At 49.4% G+C, this 20,868-nt stretch overlaps 1 protein-coding gene across 6 annotated transcripts in view; it reads right to left on the minus strand.

The window, feature by feature from the left end:
- SMAD3 (SMAD family member 3) overlaps window positions 1-20,868 on the minus strand; it is a 192,291-nt gene that overhangs the window by 67,018 nt on the left and 104,405 nt on the right. The gene's annotated exons all lie outside the window — the stretch shown is intronic.

Consider the following 20,868-nt stretch of genomic DNA (forward strand, 5'->3'; position numbering starts at 1 on the left):
CCAGGGTCACCACCTGAGTGAGGCCGGTGTGGCAGGAAGTGCCTGGATTTGAGGTCAAAAGACCTGAGTGTGGGTCCTAATCAGCATTTTCAGTCTGTGAGGCCTCCACGAACTTTATGCATCCAAAATGGACTACTACTCTCCCCAATTACTCTACAAGACAGGCCAGCCATGGCCTCAGACCTCAAGGAGCCAAAAAGGAGAGGCAAAGACACATTCACAGAGCGTGTGTTTGGGTGCTGGGGAGATGGAGGGCCCAGGAGAACTGGGTTGGGGAGTCCAGAACGGCTTCCTGGAGGAAGTGAGCATGGGGATTTCCAAGCAGTTTACAACTTTTTTCAAGATAAACATTGCATTCAATTGCTTTCTTACTGCCTGACCCTCGCTTTCCAAATCAGACATAGCATCGTCTCTAGTCATAAGATTTTTCTACAACCATGAAGCAGAAAGCTAGCTGGCTGGGTCATTTCCCCAGGGGTGAGAAGCCATCTGCTCAGCTCACTGAACCCCTATTCACCCTTTGGACTACAGCTCAAATGTCACTTCCTCCAGGAAGGCTTCCCTGACCACCACTCCTTCCCCAAACGGAATCAGGTCTCCCTGCCTGCAGCTATCAGGCTCCCTCCCTGTCTTCCTCTCTCACGGCCACCAGTGAGTTCATGTCATTAAACCTTATTTCAGCCTCAACATCACTCCAGGATAGAGGCTACCAGACATCCTCATCCCCACTTCGCTGATGAGAAAATCGTGGCTCAGAGGACACGTGTCTCTCACCTGGGGTCAGGTGCACGGTCGAGACTAGGACAAAAGTGCCCCCAAAAGGGTGATGGAGTTTTCCTGTTGGATTCTTTGGCAACTAGCACAGCTCTGAGAACACAGGGGATTTGGAGACCCAGGTAGACAGACTTGGGAACCCAATGACCTCCAGGATGAATCAAAACAACTTGGTTTCGTGGTTGTTGTCCAGCATCATGTTTCCATCCTAATAGATACTCAGGGGAGGCCACGCTCTGCCTGCAATTTGATTCTACTCTGCCTGCTCTGTTCTGAGAACATAGTGACGTGCTGGAAGGATACAAAGAAATCCACGAGTGTGGGTGAGACTTCACTTCCGGGGGAGAAGAGACTTTCCTTTTGCCTCATCATGCAGGTAACGAAGCGCCAAGGTGCTCCCGGCGGTGCTCCCGGCAGCCAGAGTTCCAGGAATTCTCAGCTTGCTGGCGTGACATGACACACATCTGTTCCAGTGCGGGGGCAGAACACTGGGCCCGGAGTCAGGAACTGGTTTCTAAGCCCACCTCTGACCCTGACCACCTGGTGACCCCAGGCAACTCAGCATCCCTACAGGCACAGCACCCATCCTGCCTCCTTCACTGTGGCCAGGCTTAAGTAAGACTGCAGGCGAGAAACGGTCTTTGTAAGCCATAGATGGTAATCAGATGTCTATATTCTTACATGATTACAAGGCTGCTCCCAGCACAAGGCCAACAGTGCAGAGGGTGATCCCTGGGGGGCTGCTTGTTGACACCTGCCCCCACAGAGCCAAATGTAACTGTAAAGGAAACTGCACTTACCTGTCCAAAGGCAGAAAGAGTGCTGGCCTCTCACACCCCCTAAATTAGATCAAGACTGGGACCAGCCGTGAGAAAAGGAAGGAGAGAATGAAATCAGTCAGGATTCCCTGGGCTGGAGTCATCCCTTGGCATGTCACTAGCTGTGTGACTTAGAACAAGTGGCTAACACACTCTGAGCCTCCATTTCCCCATCTGTAAACTGTAAAATAATAACCTCCCCTAGCCTCCCCTAGAGGCTGGTGTTCAAATCTATTTAAAAAAAAAAAAAAAAGGATGCTACCAAAAAATAGTAAAGCCCTTTACTGGGGATAGGATGGAGGGGGCCACCCAGCATGACACGTGTAGTCAGTTAAAGGCGGCTTGTTGCCGTCCCCTGTGAGGGAGCCTGTCTGGGTGGGCCTCTTTGTAGAGCAACCACACCTGTGCCAAAGCACAACCATAGGTGGCAGTGGCCCCAGTTCTACCAGAAGCTGTCCAGTTTGGGTCAGGACCTCCCTCAGACATGCTGGATTTTTCCATCAGGCAGGGAAGCTGGAAGGCATGTCAGAAAGAGTGAACAGAAAGGATGCTCCGGCACTGAGGAGCTGGAAAGGTGGGTGGACTCCAAGATGGGTGAAGCAACGCTGCCTCCCTTCTAGGTCACTGCCAACTCTCAGAGCAAAGCCGCCCGGTACTTAACACTGCTTAGCCTTCTACAACGCGGCCAGGAGGGCAAGTACTTCATTTCTCTACCTGCAAATGAGCCTCAACAAATCCTAACCCGACCGTAGAAATGTCACCAAAGGATGTAATAAACATTCTGAATTTTACAAAGAATTCAATCAAGATTTTTTTAAGCACCTCTATGTCCGGTCCTCAGCACGATGCGGGGATGTGAGGGAAATAAGACCCAGTTCCTGCCTCCAAAGAGCTATCCGTCTAAACGGACAGAACTAACACAACTGAAACAATTATGCGCTCAAGAATCTCTGGTTCCTGAGACCTCCAGGAGAAATTCTCTCATGTTGAAGTCCCTGAGAATGCTGGATTTCTCCCTCAGGAAAAAAACAATTTTTTTTTTTTAAATCTCATGGACAGGTTATGTTACTCTTGCCAGGTCACATTTCCATTTTACCTTCGACTGCCAGGAAGCTCAGAGCCAAATATGCAGGCCATATCTAACAATCTCACAAAATTTTATAACACACCATACTGTATACTGACATTACCTTTGATCTCATCTTATTTTCCAATCCTTTTCTCCTCTTCCCCTAATTTCCTTGTCTATCTCTATCCCTTTTTATTCACTGTATTTGAGAGTTACCTCAAATTCTTTTTAGAACAAGGTACATTATAAAAAATACATCTAAAAAGTTGATTAATACTACAAAACTACAGTAATCCTGACTGGCATGAGGATGAACACATAGATCAATGGAATAGAATTGAGAGCCCAGAAATTAACCCTTACATTTATGGTCATTAATTTTTGACAAGGATGCCAAGACCCTCCAGTGAGGAAATAACAGTCTTTTCAAATAGTGCTTGAACAACTGGATACCCATATACAAAACAAGGAGCCGGACCCCTACTTCATATCATGTACAAAAATTAAATAAAAATGAACCAGAAACCTAAATATATGAGCTAAAATTACAAAACTCTTCGAAGAAAACGAGGGAGTAAATCTTTATGACCTTGGGTTAGATAGTGGTTTTAGATGACACCAAAAGCAAGAGCAACAAAAGTAAAAAATAAATAAATTCAGCTTCATTAAAATTAAAAAGGTTTTGCTTAGAAGGGCACCATCATGAAAGTGAAAAGCCAATGCACAGAATGGGAGAAAATATTTGCTAACCATCTATCTAAAAAGGGAACTTGTATCCAGAATATATAAAGAACTCTTACAACTCAGCAAAAGAAAGACAACCTAATTAAAAAATGGGCAAAGGATCTGTACAGACATTTTTATAACAGAGACAAACGGCCAATAAGCACATGAAATGATGCTCAATATCGTTAGTCATTAGGGAAATGCAAATCAAAACCACAGTGAGATACCACTTCACACCCAGTAGGAGAGCTAAAATAAAACAGACAATAACAAGTGGTGGAGAAATTTGAACCCTCAAACACTGCTGGTGGGATTTGTAATACGGTACCACCATTTGGAATAGAATCTGGCCGTTCCTCAAAAAGTTAAACATAAAGTAATAAATGACCCAGTAATTCTACACCTAGAGATGTAGGTGTAGAATTACTAGAGATGTACCCAAGAGAAATGAAAACATGACCACACAAAAACTTTTACACCAATGTTCACAGCAGTATTATTAATAGCCAAAAAGTAGAAAAAACCCAAATGTCTATCAACTGACACATGGATAAACACAATGGGATATAGCCATACCATGGAATTTTATTTGACCATCAAAAGGAATAAAGTACTGATACATGCCACAACATGAACCTTGACAACACTATGTTAAGTAAAAGAAGCCAGTTGCAAAAGACCACATACTGTATGATTCCATCTATATGAAATGTTCAAAAGAGGCAAATCCACAGAGACAAAGTAGATTAGGTTTCCAGGGCTGGGGGGTGGGAGGTGGATGAGGAGTGGCTTCTGATGGGTATGAGGTTTCTTTCGGGGGGATAAATATGTTCTAAAATTAGATACGAGTAATGGTTATAGAATTGTTAATATACTAAAAATCAATGAATTGTACACCTTAAAAGAGTAAATTTCATGGTATATATGCAAATAAAACTTCTTAAAGTTTTTTTTTTAAGGTTGGTTTAATAAAGTCTGGAGTTGTATGAACAGTGACACACTGGGCTTCCCTGGTGGCGCAGTGGTTGGGAGTCCGCCTGCCGATGCAGGGGACACGGGTTCATGCCCCAGTCTGGGAGGATCCCACATGCCGCGGAGCGGCTGGGCCCGTGAGCCACGGCTGCTGAGCCTGCACGTCCGGAGCCTGTGCCACAACAGTGAGAGGCCCGCGTACCGCAAAAACAAACCAACCAACCAAAAAACCCAACAGTGACACACTGATGCTGGTTTCTTAATTTTGACAAAGGTACTGCGGTAACGTAAAATGTTAACACCAGGGAAATCTGGGTGAGGGGTACATGGGAACTCCCCATGTCATCCTTGCAATGTTTCTGTAAATCTACAATTATTCCAAAATAAAAAGTATATCTCACGAAAAGGTGGATCGTATAGAGCTAACTATTATGTAGTTGTTTAATGAGGCTGCAGGACTGTAGGGTACCTCCCCTCCGGACTGCAGCTAGTCAAGGGCAGGGTCTAGACCCCACAGATGCTCAGTGCACCAGCGGCAGAGAGGCTGTACATATACCAACAAACTCAGTCCTTTTCCCTCTCGCTCTTTCCTCGAAGTTTTACAATACCGGGAGGTAAACCCTGTCACCCAGGAAGGGGACAGCCCGAGGTGCTGTTAGCTTTCCATCACTGTTTATATACATGTGATTCTGTTTGGCCAAACCCACTGTCCTCTTAAGCCAAACCTTCTGACATAGCCTGCTGTGGGCTGGGGTCCGGGGAAACCTAGCTGGGCATTCCTGACCCTCCCTCCTCATCAGAAGTGGTCATTCTCTTGATGTTCCGTTGCATATACCTTAATTGGAGCCCCGTAGACCTCTGCATGTTTGAGTCTCATCCCCCAACCAAACTGAAGTCCAAGGGCAGACACAACATTGTATTTACTCCTACTCCCCCAACGTCTCACGGATATACACCCAAGCAATAAACGAGTTCATTCATTCATTCATTCACGGGTGACCTAGGAGAGTTCAGAAAGCATGGGGTAACACCATCCCCAAAGGAAATCTGCTGATCTCAGCAGAGAACGTCTAAAAAGCAGAAATTCTCTCTTGGTCCTCTCTTTCTTGCGTGGACATCCCCAGTGGGTTGAGGTTTTGTTCTTTGAGAGCACTGGGTGGGTGTCCCCCTCCAACTAGCCTGGGAGCTGTGTGGCTACGTGTTACCCAGAGACACGGGTGGGTGGCAACTGGGCCGCAGGGGCGGGGGGCGCAGCTTCACACGCTCCGCCAGGCTGACGGCAGCGCTGCTTCCTGTGGGGCCGCTGACATCAGAGGCCGGCCGTGCGCAGGGGGCACGCGGGTGTCCGAACAGCAGGCAGTAGGCGGGGTCATGTGAAGTTCAGCGCTGAGGCTTTCTCAGTCCATTGGGTTTTACTCATCCCCCGTCCATGAGGCGTGTTTCTCCCCCTCCCGCTCTTCTTTGTGTGCGTGTGTGTTTTAATTATTCGAGGGCTCTTGGCTCGCTTTCCTAACCCCACACTAACATTTCTCTCTGCTACTGAGAAACGAGGCATTCCACCCGCTGGAACACAGTCAAAGAGGCCGGGGGAGAATTCCAACTCTGTGCATGAATCCTTGGGGACACGATCAGTGTCCAATCGCCAAAGAGGAGGATGTGAGAATTACACGGCCGCAGGAGAGCAGGAGGCTCTCGGAAGCCACGTGGTCCACTGCCGCCTCCCACCCATTTTACAGATGAGGGTCACTGTCCCAGAGGGTTCCAGAGACTTAACACTGGGTCACCCAGCTTCAATCAGAGCAAAACAACTCAATTTTTTCAAAACTGCTACCACAAAGCATTTTTCAGTCCAGGCGAGCATTCTGCACAAAAAGCATTCCCACACACAAAGAATTTACAATGGAAATTGTGTCTTACAAACCCATGAGAATTTTCTAATCACCAAGCAGTTAAAACTCCAAAGTGCAGATTCGTCCCATGCATTCATTCAACGAGTATTTATTATGTGACCCCTCTCTTATCTGGCACGGTGTTAGGTTCAGAGGACATGACGGTGAATTTGAACTGGTCCCTCTACCTTCAAGGAGAACCTAACTGTGAGACAAAGACCAACCAATGGAAAATAAGCCTGGGACCATTAGCTCAAGATGGCGGAGTTGAAGGACGTGAGCTCACCCCCCCTGAAGAAAACACTAAAATCACAACTAACTGCTGAAAAATCATCGACAAAAAAATGCTGGAACCTACGAAAAAAGATGCCTTACATTCAAACAAGCCTGGAATTATGTTAATATTCATAATAAGTAATAAGCTTCTTTGATCTTCAAACTTTATCTTAACCTCCAGATGAGTGAACTCTCTAGATTTCCACTGTTTTCCCTTCTTCCCAAATGAAAAGGAAGCACAACTGTCTATTTCAGTGCATTAAGTCATAAGCCACAAGGCATACGCAAGGGCCAAAAGCTCAGTTTAGAACCAGTGCAGTCCAGAGAACAGAGCTCACACAAGGCAAGACCGCCCTGCAGTCCAGAGCAGTGATGTGTAATGAGTGATCCAGATGCCAGCACCCTGCCAGCCTCCGACCCACAGGTCAGCACCACGGAGCCCTGCCCTCTAGGGCCTCACTGTCCGGGACTGAAAAGAAAGACCCAGAAACACATGATTTTGTGCTAAGACTTAGGTGTGCTCAGCAGGGATGGGGGGGGTGACACTGAGCAGTGGCTGGGAGGAGGGGGTGTCTGGAGGCTGTTTCCTGGAGGAGATCAAGATGGAATTACATTTTGGAGGAAGCCAGTTGAATAGGCTTGGGACATTCCACGGGCATGAGGCAAAGCAAGGAGGCAAGAAATAGCCTGGGGAAGGGTGGGGAAGGCATGCAGAACTCAAGTCAGAGTGAGGATTCTCAACCTTGATGGGCAAAGAGTGACCACTGTGCATTCCAACGATTTGCACAGATCTCTCCCAGGATGGCAGCTGTACTTGAAATCAGTCACCCCACAGATGATATCAGGGTCCATGTGAATCCCTGACATTTGCAGCAAATGTGGAACCTCAAGAGTGTCTCCAGCTGCCAGGTTGGAAAGCTCCTTACCAGAGCCACCAAGGGCAAGGCTGAGTGAGAGGAGATGAGAGGCATCATGCAGACCCCGAGGGACAAGCTGAAGTAACCCCGAGGCGCTGGGCGCTAGGATGGCTTCTAAGCAGGGAGTGCCAGGGCAAGACTTGTGCCTTAGAGCAGGGAGTGCCAGGGCAAACCTTGTGCCTTAGAAAGATTGCCCTGGGCAAGTGGGGAGAGCAGATCCAAGGGAGTGGGAGGGGAGGCTACAGGGGGAGTGCCCGAGGCCGGGAGGTTCATCCTCCAGGTGAGGGAGGATGACTGCAACCCTGATGTCAGTGTCATAGAAGCCTCAGGCCAGATAATCCTCCCTTCCAAAAACTAAACTAAGCCAAAACTACCCACGTATTTTAAACAACAGTTGCCACTCTCTCTGCAACCAGCACTAAAACAAATCAAAAAGGAGGGTTTTCTTAAACCCAAGCTGAATGGCTCCTCCTTTCTTCCTGCTTTCTCGGGGCACATCCACATGACGGGGAAAAGATGATGATGGGGCGGGGTTGAAGTGGAGGCAAGGAGGCCTTGTCTTGCAGTAACCTCAGTCAGATGGTCAGTGCCTGGGCTATGCAAACCAACGTGACCTTGGCAGGGCTCAGAGGGGCAGGAGGGGGCCGGGGAAGCCGCTCTCCCATCAGGGATTATTTCTAGCCCTTTGCTGCCGCACTGGCCTCAACCTGCAGTTGACCACAAACTGCATCAGACGAGTAGGAGGATGTGGTCACAAGACTTTCACCTCCTCTGGCACCTTGGAAAGCAGAGATGCTAAACCTCATCCTGGGCAGAAGGACACGTTGCTTAAGTGACGTGACTGGTACAGCAGGAGGAGAGATCTGGATCTAGGGGCTCTGAAACGCCAACCCCCTCTACCCAGATAAAGCTACCTCTCTCCTGGCACTATCATGGTCACTGTGCTTGAAATTCCCATCATTTGTCACTCCTCTCACATCCAAGGTCTAAACACTGACTAATGACACCAAAAGCCTTGGTTAAAGCATGAGTCATTAAAATCAACTTCTTTTAAATTCACGTAGTAAACATTTATTGAGGGCCTGCCCATGGCAGGTACTGTGCTGGGTACTGGGGTGGAAGGGAGTATGATGACTAAGGCTTGGGGACCTGCAGAAGTAGATGGAAGCCAAACGTGCACATGGGGCCTTGTCATCCTGGCTAAGGAGACTAGACTCTACTCCGACTCTCTGGGAAGTTAACCGGAGAGTTTCTAAACCACTGGGGAATGATATGTTTTGATACCATCATTTTGCATCCCCTAGGGTAATAATAAGCACTATGTCATTAGTACCATTAACGCCTTAGTGTGAATTAGGTAGTCAGATGAAGTGTCACCTTGCAAAAGACTGAGATGTGGGACTGATAAGTTTTGATGCCAGAGGAGCGAAGCCAGGAAGAGCCCGCTGCTCAGTGGCCACTCAGTGGGGATTGAAAAGCTGGGGACAGATCCCAAGGGAATCCGGGTGCTGGGGCAATGGCAGCACCAGCAGACATGTCCTCCACATACCATTCATGCCTGCAAATATTTACTGCGCTCTTGGGTCCTGGGCCCTGGGCATAGCAGAGAATAAAAGAAATGGGCCCTGCCCTCGAGGGGAGGGGAAGACAGACAGGAAACAAATAAGCACCCAGAATTAAAACTACAAACTGGGGAAGCTCTCTGAATGAAAAGAACAGCATGCCATGAGAGTGCAGCAGGAGGTATAATGAAACGGAGGGGCATCAAGGAGGTCTCTCTTAGGAGATGATAGTTAAGCTGAGACCTGATTCACATGTGCCAGCTGGAAACCGTGGGGAAAGAGTATTCCAGGCAGAAGGCACAGCACGTGCAAAGGCCCTGAGGAAGGAAATTTAAGAAGGCCAGAGGGGGCATGGGAGCCCACTGGAAGTAGAGGTCGGACAGGCAGGCTAGGGCCAGACCCCACAGCCTTAGGGATTCGGACCCTCACCCTCAAGGCAACAGGAAGCCCCTGAGCGATTCTCAGCAGATGTGCCAGAGATCACTCTGGCTGCTGGTGGAGAACGGGCCTGGGGGAGAGGTGGATGCAGGCAGAGGGACCAGGTGGGAGGAAGGCTAGGCCAGAGAGACCCTGATCTGGATGAGGAAGTCACAGTCGAGACAGGGGAGCAGACGGACGTTGACATTTTGGGATGCAGGACTGGGCAGGGCTTGGTGATGGACTGGAGGGTGGGGCAAGGGGGGAGGGGGGCAAGAGGATGACTCCTCCTGCAGTCTGGCTCAGGCATCTCAGGGGATGGTGGTCCTTTCACCGAGCAAGGGAAGACTGGAAGACGCTGAGCAGATAGCAGGGAGGGTGCAGGGGAGGAGGGCAGATCAAGGCTCAGATTCGGGAGGTGCTCAAGCAAGGCCCCAAGAAGTGGCCCAGGAGAGATCTCAAGGGACATTCGCAGGCCCTGTGCAGCTTCAGGCAGAGACGGGTCACTGGTGGTAGAAAATCCCATGGGATCTCCAGCCAGGGCATCCGAATAAGAGGATTTCTTGGCACCTGCGCCCAGAGACACATTTGTTTCTCCCTCTCGTGCCGTCAGGGAGGAAGGCTTTCTTTCCCTTTTTGTCAAAAATGCAGCACGGGAAACCCCTTCAGCTGCCAGGGTGACTAATATTTATCACTGGTATATACAGTAGCCATTCTTCAAGGCCATGAAATTCTGCCCATGGTCACAGCCACAAGGCTCTCAGAGCCCTGCCCGAGCTCAGCCATGCCTCGGCATTCCTCAGGGCTGAGTAACACCACTCGCCTCCCAGAGGGGCTCTGCTTACCCTACACCCACCCCCGCCAGCTTCTCAGCATCCTGGACTCACTGCCTACAGGTCAAGGTCCAGAGTCTCCGCTGCGGCCACGGATGTAAACCATGACCTCGCCCAACCTGCCCCCCGCAGCCTCCGTTTCCACTGCAGGACAGAGGTAGCACCTCCCTGCCGAGAGGAAGGACAGGAATGGCAGGGACTTCGGAGAGCACCCTGGCCAACCTTTTTCTTTTCACAGGAGCAAACTGAGGATCAGAGAAATCAAGTAGCTTGCCCAAGGTCACACGGCAGAGCTGAGACAAAAACTCCAGGCCGGGGCTTATTCTTTGGGGTCCTGGCCATAGAATCAAGGCTGCAGGGCTTGGGTAGGGGAGACAGAGCTGCAGGCAGCTCGATACTGAGACTCCTGGGAGAAAACAGGAAGCAGATCAAGAGAAGCGGCCACTGGGACATCCCAAAAGATCAAACTCTCAAAGAAGTCTGCACATGGGATGCCACACCCTCTGTCCTCCCCTGACAACTCTCACGTGAGAAGCCAGTAGCCAAACCAAAAGTGGGGGAAGAACCGGGCCTTGGGAGCCAGAAGAAATGCTCCTGGGGAAAGGAGAGCTTCTCTGAGGAGGCTTTCAGCAAGACCCCCAGCTCTTAACAGAAATGGTTTCACTCGTGCAATGCAGTTTACGAATTTATCTATGCCCACAGGTCTCTGTGAAGGGAAGCGCACAGAGGAAGTACTTTCTTGTGTGACAATGACCATCGAGGAAACGAGATAACAAGATAGCATGGAATACAGCAATCCGGTGTAAACCCTGCCATCGTGCCAAGCCCCCTGCCAAGGTTATCTGCCTACAGCACCTGCCAGAACAGGGCGGGGCTGATGCGAAGTCAACTGGAAAAAGGGCACTGCTCATAATTGGTATGCATTTTTATCACTGAGCGTGTGCAGGACACATTAAAGTCCCTCCTGGGAACCGAGGAAAACGGGGCCTTCACTCCTTTCTAGTCCGAGGTGTTCCTGAACTCAGGAATATGGAAGGGTGACCACAAAATGCACAAGAATGGGGACACAGAGGACAGCTTCAAAGGGCCAGCCTTTCTTCCTAGAAGCTCCATCTTCTTCCATAATCAGAAATGTTGGTTAGTATCTCTTAACCCATCAGACCTGCTACTAACCATGGCTTTATATATTCATTGACACTACCGCTGTGATAAGAAGTGGAAAGTTATTCATTCATTCATTCAAACATTCACTGAGTATGCTGAAATACCAAGTATTGTGCCAGGCTCAGGGGTCAGAAAAGTTGAAAGATACCCAGTCCCTGCCCTGGAAGAGCTCTCAGCTGTCAAAAATGGGGGTGGGGCGGGTGAAAATCCTGAAATCTGATCTTATCTCTCTTCCTGCCTTTGACTGCCACCACTACAAAACCAGCCGAGGCAGACACTTCTGAAAGTCGAAACCTGTTATACACACGTTCTCAGCAACCAGCCCCTTTCCTTCCTCCAGGTTTCCTGCCTCTACTTCTGTACCATCACCCCCAAGCATCCTTAAATGTCAACACCTCTGGAAAGGGTGAAATAGTTCTGCCACCTTAAATAGTGCAAACAGCCTCTCCTAACAGTCAAAGCGAGTGCTTATGGAGATCTAGCCGTAAGCTTGGCACAAAGAAAGAGGTCCAGGGTGGTCCCTCAAGGTGACATCAAAGCTGCCATGGCCAACCCACAAGCACGAATGGTTAGAGGAAACCTTCCTGGTTGCCTCAGCTGAGTGCCTGCCACGCAGGAGTGGGGAGTCCACACCTGCCGCCCCCTCCCCCAAACAGCACCATGACCACCAGCGTCAGAGCTGGAAAGGGTAGTGGAGCTGAGAAAACTGGGGCCCAGGGATGGTGAGTGGAACTCAGGGGTCCTAGACTCTGGGTCAGTGGCGTAGGGCAGCTCTCCCTGAGGCCCCTTGCTCAAGCCAGCATTCATGTCAGGTCACAGCTATTGACAGAACACCCACAAGGCCATTAACAACTCATGTCTGCGCAGTGCTCTGCAGGTTTGCAAAACGCTCTCCCATCCCTCGCTCTCTCCCGATCACCACGGTCGCCTCCGGTGTAGGCAGGTGGCTCTAACTGTCCACACGGTGTGTGGCATAAAGTGAGTCCCATGGAGGCTCTGCGACAGGTCTGAAGCCACATCGAACAGGACGAAGTGGCCAGGCCTGTCTAACCCCTCTTCCACAGGGTGGCGGGAAGTGGGGCAGGAGCGAAAAAACGAGCCTGAGACACAGCTCCCGTACGAGGTAAGGTGGTGATGACATTTGGGAGGATGAAGGACACACAGACAAGGTATGCCCCACGGAGAAGGGCCAAGCTCATGCACTCAAAAATATTATGTGCCAGACCCAGGAGTGATTCAGGAGACCGTTTAGAGAAAGGGGAGGGGGTCACAGTGAGCTGGGACAGTCGAGGAAAACGTGACAGAGGAGGTGAGACTCACTTCTAAGTTTTAAAGGCAGAAAGGGACAGAGGAGTCGGGGAACGCACCCCAGGAAACGTAAGGGTGAGCCCCAGCCAGGTGGGGGGCGTGGGGACGGCAGGCTGGTTTGGGGTGGGGGGGTGTTATGAGGGGCCTCAGCTGGTGGGAGCAGAGGGCCAGACACAAGGTCGACCCACAAAACGGGCAGCCCTAGAGTCAGCTGACAGCTGAGTCAGTCCAGGGGCTGTTCTACCAGCGAGGGACAGAAAGTTTCTCCAGGAACCCAAGGAAGGTACAAAACATCAGGTGGAACAGAGCTGAACTTAAGGATCTTAGAGGATCTTAAATACCAAGCGCGATGGGCCCGGAGTACCTTGTCTACAGAAATACAGGGTGTCCTGTCCGGTTCTGCCCAGTCCGTCCTAGGCCACCGCCTGCTACAGATCAACCAGGACCACCAAGAGGGTCAGAGCTCACCTAACAGAATTCCCCGGGGCCTTGCTCCCATCTGTACCTCACCCACACAGGTCAGCCTGGGCTGGTCCTGAGCCAGCAACTGGGGCAAACAAGTTCCCGCAGATGAGGAAAGATCAGAACCTTCACAAATCCATCCCTGCTCCAGAGAAGGTGGATGTCAGACATACCTTCGAAAGGGCCACACTTTGCACATTTTATGTGGTTTTCACACACTTCTGAGCAAGTGCATGACTGCTGTGTGTGTGTGTGAGCATAATGAGTTTCAATAGGGAAAAAACAGTGGGTAAATCTGACTCATCCTACACACACACACACACACACACACACACACACGCACACGCACACACAAGCATTTCCGCAAGGACTCTGATTTGAATAGCACAGCAGCGGGTGGTAGGCCTGGGGGCTGCATTGGGTCACCTGCACTCCGTCTCAAGTACTCGCCTTCCAGGTGACCCATGAAAACACAATTACACTGCCAACTCCTGGAGGGCAGGAACTGGGTTTGACTCACACTGCCTTCGACAGAGCAGGGGCCTCAGAGCCCTGCTGGTCTGATGGCAGAAATAAATAACCACGCACGCCAAGTGCTGCTTCCCACGATAAGACTCCCCCAAAAGCGAAGGCCCATTCTGCTCCACCGCTCCCAACACAAACCAGTTCTCATTCGTTCTTCATTCTTCTTTTTGGTCCCTCGGCCCCATGGCTTCATAAGCCACTTCGGTGAGCGCCTTGACAGCTAACGAAGCACTTTCACATCCATCACCTCACTCAGATGCTCACACCAGCTCCAGGACGTGGGAGAAGCTGGGATATTATTCACAGGCCAAGGGGAGGAAGCCCCAGCTTAGAGACTTTAGACCATCTTGCTAAGGTCACGTCACTAATAAAACTCAGGTCCTGTCATTCCTTACCCATGGATCTTCCCAAGAGTCTAACTTCCAAGATTCTGGAACTCGATTTCCCTTCTCCTAAGGATTAAATGTACATTGAATTCCATTACAGCTCAGTCTCTTTAAATGGCATCCCCATCATCATCATCATCGCTGTCGTGCCACCAACTGGGACAGGAGGCTAGAGCCTGCCTTAAGAGAGCAGGCAGGCCTATCTGCATAACCAGAGGGTGGGAGAGCCTGGGGGCTTGCTAAATTTGAAACCTTTTCTGACATTCAAGCATTTAAACAGCTCATTGACTCCCATACATAAATATTACTATAAGCTACAGTTTCATTTACCCTGTGCTGGGGCCAAGAGGGTTTGCAAGTAGAGTGAGCACAAATTAGGTACTGGAAAGTTTCTTATTTCCTGTAGTGTCAGATGTTCACAGTCCAAAAGAAAAGAAAAGAAGCAGCAGGGTCACGTGGTAAGTCCCCCATCAAACACCAAACGTATGTGTTCACACATAACTCGTTCCTTTACCTCAATGCTGAGATGAAGCAGCACAACTGGAATTGTTCCAGACACATGCCCAGGGACACAACCCAGGTCTCTGGCTGAGGACCTCCTGACAGCTGAGTCAGTCCAGGGGCTGTTCTACCAGCGAGGGACAGACAGTTTCTCCAGGAACCCAAGGAAGGGACAAAACATCAGGTGGAACAGAGCTGAACTTCTGCGGCCCAGAATTTACCCAGCGGCACAAAAAGCACTTTTCCATTGTGATTTTCCCGATGAAAAGTGAGAAAGGCTAGACTCTATATCCCAACTCCAGGTACTTTGCTCTGTGCCCTTGGGTGAGTCACTAGCCCTCTCTGGGTCTCTGGTTTCTCCTAAAGGTGGAGCCTGAATTGGAAAGCCCTAAGCTTGCTTCAGCCTCACCGCACACAGGAACGACCCCCTCCCTTTCTCTCCCACTCAACACGGCATATCTGAACCCAAGTCGGTGAGAGAGCCACCATGAGGAAAATACACTGATTAAAATATACATTGTGATAAAACGCACATAATGGGAAGAGTTACCACTTTAACCACTGTAATGTGTACGACCCAACGGCATCAGTTCATGCACAATGTCGTGCTCACCCCTAAAGAAAACACTGTACCCATGAGGCAGTCGCTACGCCCCATTCCACCTCATCTCAACCCCCCGGCAACCATTAATCTGCTTCCTATCTCTATGAACTGGCCTATGCTAGACAGTTCATGTAAATGGAATCATACAGCACACGGCCTTGCGTGCCTGGCGTCTTGCACTCAGCATAACGTTTTCAAGGTTCATCCGTGGTGCAGCATGTACTTCATTTCCTGGCTAAAAAATATTCCACTGTATAGGGGACTATGCCTTTGAATTAACTGCTAAGGAAATCATGCACAAACTTCAGTATTATTCGTAGTAATAATTAAATGAGATAATCTATGTAAGGTCCCAGGCAGACACTAAGTGCTTAATTAACAACAGCTTCATTCTCATCGTCGTTACCATCACTAAAAGAATTCCTCATAGCACGCCTCACTCGAGAATCCCTGGCCTGGATGCCCCCTGAGGCCCTACATAGGCCCCAGCTTCTCTGAATAAGTGAATCAAAACATTCTGCCCAGGTACTACATCTTCCCCCAGTTCTCCAGGACGTGAGAACCCCTCAGAGCACCTGAGGAGTAAACCATCCTTAGGCGGCAACAACACAAACTAGCAAAACAGTGGGACCCCTCTTGTAAGCCATCTGGCTCCTTGAATGTACCAACATAGAACGTTGCTGGGGAGATCGTGTAATTCTTCATTTTTCAAAATGACTCACAACAGGATTCCTTGAAATGGTTTTCCTGGTACACTTAAAACATAATTCAACTTACACCATCCCTGTTGCAGCAATAGACCTGCTCCATAAAACAGTGCGCGGCAGTTAAGAGGCGGGCTCTAATCCTGGACGACAGCGTTTGTTCCAAGTCCGTGGGGCTGATGTTTGCTTTCCCCTCCTTGTAATCAGCAGGCTCCACCTGGAGACAGAAGTCCTGAGTCCTTACCCCACTTTCCAGCCCTGAGACTTCGAAGAGCCCCCTCTTTTGAGTGTCACTCTGCTCTTGGTTAGGAGTCACAGCCACTTTCCCTAAGGCTGGTACCAGAATCAAAAGTGCCACAGAGATGTGAATTACTGTTACAGAACTAACGTAGGCTCTGTCCACAATTGGGGGCACAAGTCAACATTTGTGAAGCATTTCAAAACACTGTCCCGCTTTGACGGGTAGCTTGAACTTCTTCCAGCTGGTCCCCTCACAGACCAAGATCACCCTCCCATCCCATGCAGGCCCCCCTACTGTAGGCATCCAGGTCTCCCAGTGGGTCCTCGGAGCTCCACTGGGGATGCACGGGGGCCCAGATGCCCACTTTCACCTGTTTTCTGGGGGCTGTGGAGGCCTCTACAACCAAAGCAATCCTCCCCAAGTGCTCTGTGGCCAGTCTTCTCCCAACTCCCATAGCTTGTTTTCTTTAATTAGCTCTCTGTGGCAGGAGAAAAACGCGGCCCCACCCTCGAAATGAGCAGATCTGGGCCTCAAATGTACTCTGTGGTTTGCCTCTGTGCTGCCAAGCTGTTAGCCAGGGAGTGACAAGCTACCGGGGCTTAATAGGCAGGGGCCGGTGAGAAACCCTGCTACAGTAAGAGAGGCCTTTCTCTTCCCAACATCTGACGTTTCTCGCCCACAAGGCTGGGCTGCACCCCTTTCCGAGTCCCTGAAACCTGCGATTGTGGTTTGAGGAACAATTCCAAATTCTGCTGGTTTGCTTTCTCTTTTTTTCTCCCTCCTTCCTTCTTTTTTAACCTGCTCCTGGGACAGTTTATGGTACATCTCTGATCTCAGGGATCAAGGACTGAGGCCCGAGCAATGTAGCTGCTGCTTATCTCCTGACACTAGTGAGCGTTCACCGGAGAGTTCTTCCCAACACAGCACCTTGAATTTAAGCTGAAGAAAGATTGCTACATACGTCATCTCAAATGGGCCCCAACCTGTAAGGCAGGCAGACCCATTTCACAGGTGAGGAAAGTGAGGCTTGGTGGGGGACTGTCAGAAGTCACGTGACTCGAGGTGACAGAGGATGGAAGGACAAGGACCCAGATCTTCAAATTCCAAACACAACAATTTTTCTCTCATTCTGGTAACTTCTAAAAACACAGTCTAGGGACTTCCCTGAGGGTCCAGTGGCTAAGACTCCACGCTCCCAATGCAGGGGGGGGGAGGCCCGGGTTCAATCCCTGGTCAGGGAACTAGATCCCACATGTCGCAACTAAAGATCCTGCATGCCTTAACTAAGACTCAGTGCAGTCAAATAAATAAATAAATATTAACCAAAAAAAACAAACAGAAAACCACACAGTCTAAAGAGCTGCTTAGAAGTCTGAGGCAGAGGCTCCCCGGGCTCTCATACAGAATCTCTCAAGTTAGACCCTGAAGACGCTAATCCTTCGGTCCTAGAACATCTAAGGATTATTTCTTACCTTTTCACCACCACGACCATTGCTATCATATATTCAACACCACGTACCAGACACGATATTAGCTCCTTTCCCTGCACTCATTTCATACCATTTTACAGGCAGGGAGACTGGGGGTCCAGGGGGCTTGAACAACCTGCCTAAGGTCCAATAACTAGTTAAGAGGTGGAGAGGCGATTTGACCCAAGAATTCGGCCTCCAAGTAGCTCACACTCTTTAACAGTTACACTACAACTGAGAGGCTGAGGACTGCCCGATGAGAAGACCGATCCAGGAAGAAACGACTTGCCCCAGGAGACCAAGCCAGAGCTGGGATTCCAAGTGGGGGTCTCTCAGCCCACTGCTGGCTTGTGCCCCTACACTAGGCTGCTCAACAACTTGCAAGAGTGAATGCACGGCAGGCCCGCAAAACATCTCCAACAAGGGTATGTTTGTAGCCTCTGAAATTCCTCAACTGTGATCTCTATCAACAACAGACCCCCCCCCATCACCTGGAACAGCCTGGAATCTTCAGAGTAAGTGCCAGTGCTCACTTATCCATATGTTGTTTCCTGGCTCTACAACCCGGAAGAGAGTAGATCTAGCAAAGGACCTGTGTGTACAAGACCAGCCTGAGACCCCCCCCAGTCCCAGGATGCTAGCCAGCGTCAGCTACATAATTTGTGGGGCGCAGTGCAAAATGACAGTGTAGAGCCCCTCTGAGCAAAAAGCAGGAAAATTGTATCATTAATGGTATTAAAATCTAAAAGTTTTCCCCTTTCTTCCAGAGTCTCTCTCTTGACGTGCGATAGTGGGTTTTTGTTTTGGTTGGTTTGGGGTTTTTCTCCTATTTAATATCATTCTAAGTCAAGAAATATTGAAACTTTAAATTACTGGCATGAATTTTGCCATTCATGTTTATATCGTGCAATGCCAAGTTTTGAATGCAAACAAAAGAGCACTTAACTAGTATGTGAAATCATCAAAATTGCACCATTTGTATTTCACAGCTTAGATACACATATACATCATATGACTTACCAGACCAAAAGCAACACTGCATAAAACTAACTCCACTGTTTTCACTTCATTTCTTGATAGGTGCACATTCTACCGACACTCCCCCCTTGCTGCTTACTGATCAGTAGGGAAAAGCTAAAGGGAAAAGGCACTCTGGGTTGCCTGATCTTTCCTTTCCATGGTATGTCATCATTTTCGGGGTGAGGGATTAGCTAACACCGGGAAGCAACACGAGTAAGAAAGCATATGATGGGATTCCTTGGTGGTCGATGTTTCTTAGAATGACATCACCTTCTTTCTGTATCCCAAACAAGCTCTGGTTCAAGCTCAGGACTGTCAGGGTGGATCGCTCCTACCTCACATGCATGTCCACTGTCTACTGGGCTTCGCTTACAAAACACCAGCTCAAAGAAAATTAAGAATCTCAAGATGTCAACAATAGGCATTAAACCAAGCACAGGGCCCTCCTGAGCGTGGGGCTCTGTGACACCACATACCGGGTGCCTGTGAAGCTGGCCTTGATGCCAGGCATACCTGCGTCAAGGGCAGCCTCAAGACCACCACCAAGTCTGTCCTTTCCTGTGCTGGCAGGTTGGTCTAAAGCCAAATTAGCTTAAGTCCCCACCCCCAGAGTCTGTGGGTCCGAGAAATGTTCGCAACAGGCTCCAATACTGAAACACAAAAAGGATCTGTATTACAAAGCTTACCCAGCTCAGTACCTGATGGGCTGGAACACTTCCCTGGCATTTTTTACCCTTTCTGAGGCTGCCATATTGTGTGACAGTTCCTTTGTCAACACAGTAAAGCAAGTTAGGTGGGCAACCAGCAGCTTTTGATCTGGTAAACACCAAGGGAAGGGAAGAAGGGACCAACCATGTACCGACTCTTAGCAAGGTGACAAACTGCGCTAAGCTTTGTATATGCATTAACTCAATCTCACAACGACCCTAAGAGACAGCAGTCATTATTCCCATTTTACTGCTGGATAAACTGAGGCACGAGAAGTGATGTGACTTGCCCAAGACCCGCCCAGCCGACTCAGGCTGTCTTCTCTGGGCTTATCACCAGCCCCCGCTGAGGCTGCTTGTAATATTGTGATTTACAGTAAGAAATATGTATTTGCAACGTAGCTTCTAAAATCCTTGTAATTTCCTATATAAGAGCCACAGGGGTATCTTTTGTTATAACAGTTTTTGTTCCCAGTTCCTGAAATAGCTCCAGAGCCACAAAGGTGAAATGGGCATCTTTTAGTGATTCGTAACAAGCCCCTTTCGACCACACCTGAGTTTATGCAAAGCCTCCATGGATAAGGGGCTGGTTGCCAGGGAAACCAACCTTGCGATTAGAAGGTAGGAACTTTCAGCCTTAGCCCCCCCCCAATCCTGCCCCCACCTCCAGAGAAGCGAGACAGGTTAGAGGCTGAATTAATCACCAATGGGCAATAATTTAATCAGTCATGCCTACGTAATGAAGCCTCCATAAAACCCCAAAAGGACCGGGTTCAGAGAGCTTCTGGGTTGGTGAACACGTGGAGATGAGGGGAAAGCTGCGTGTCCAGCGAGAGCACGGATGCTCTGAGCTCCTTCCCGCATACCTCGCCCTGTGCGTCTCTGCCATGCGGCTATTCCCGAGTTACATCCTTCATGATAAACCAGTAGAATGTTTTCCTGAGTTCTGTGAGCCACGCTAGCAAATTAACTGAACCCTAGGAGGGGGCAGTGGGAACCTCTGATCAATAGCTGGTGAGTCAGAAGCACAGGTGTCAACCTGGGCTTGTGATTGGCACCTGAAGTTGGGCGGGGGGGGGGGAGGGCAGCAGGCTTGTGGGACTGAGCTCTTATCTGTGGGATCTGATGCTATCTGCAGGTAGAGAGTGCCAGAATTGACTTAAACTGTTAATGTCCAGTTGGTGTCCTGAGAACATGAGCATTGCTGGGTGTGGGGAAATCACCATTTCTCCCAGCCCAACACACACACACACACACACACACACACACACACACACACACACACACACACACACACACACACACACACACACACACACACACACACACACACACACACACACACACACACACACTCTACTGATCGGAAGCATCAGTAGTGAAGTTTTCTGTGAGTACCGTGGAGGGTAGAGGAGACACATGGAAGAGTTTTCTAGACACCCCTCCATGCGGCCCAGATGTCCGCCCAGAGGCCGGCAGCAGAGCTGGGTTAAAACTCAAGTGCACTGAAGTCTAGGAAAGGAA

Source organism: Globicephala melas, chromosome 2 (genome assembly GCF_963455315.2).
Source record: "Globicephala melas chromosome 2, mGloMel1.2, whole genome shotgun sequence".
Classification (NCBI taxonomy): Eukaryota; Metazoa; Chordata; class Mammalia; order Artiodactyla; family Delphinidae; genus Globicephala; species Globicephala melas.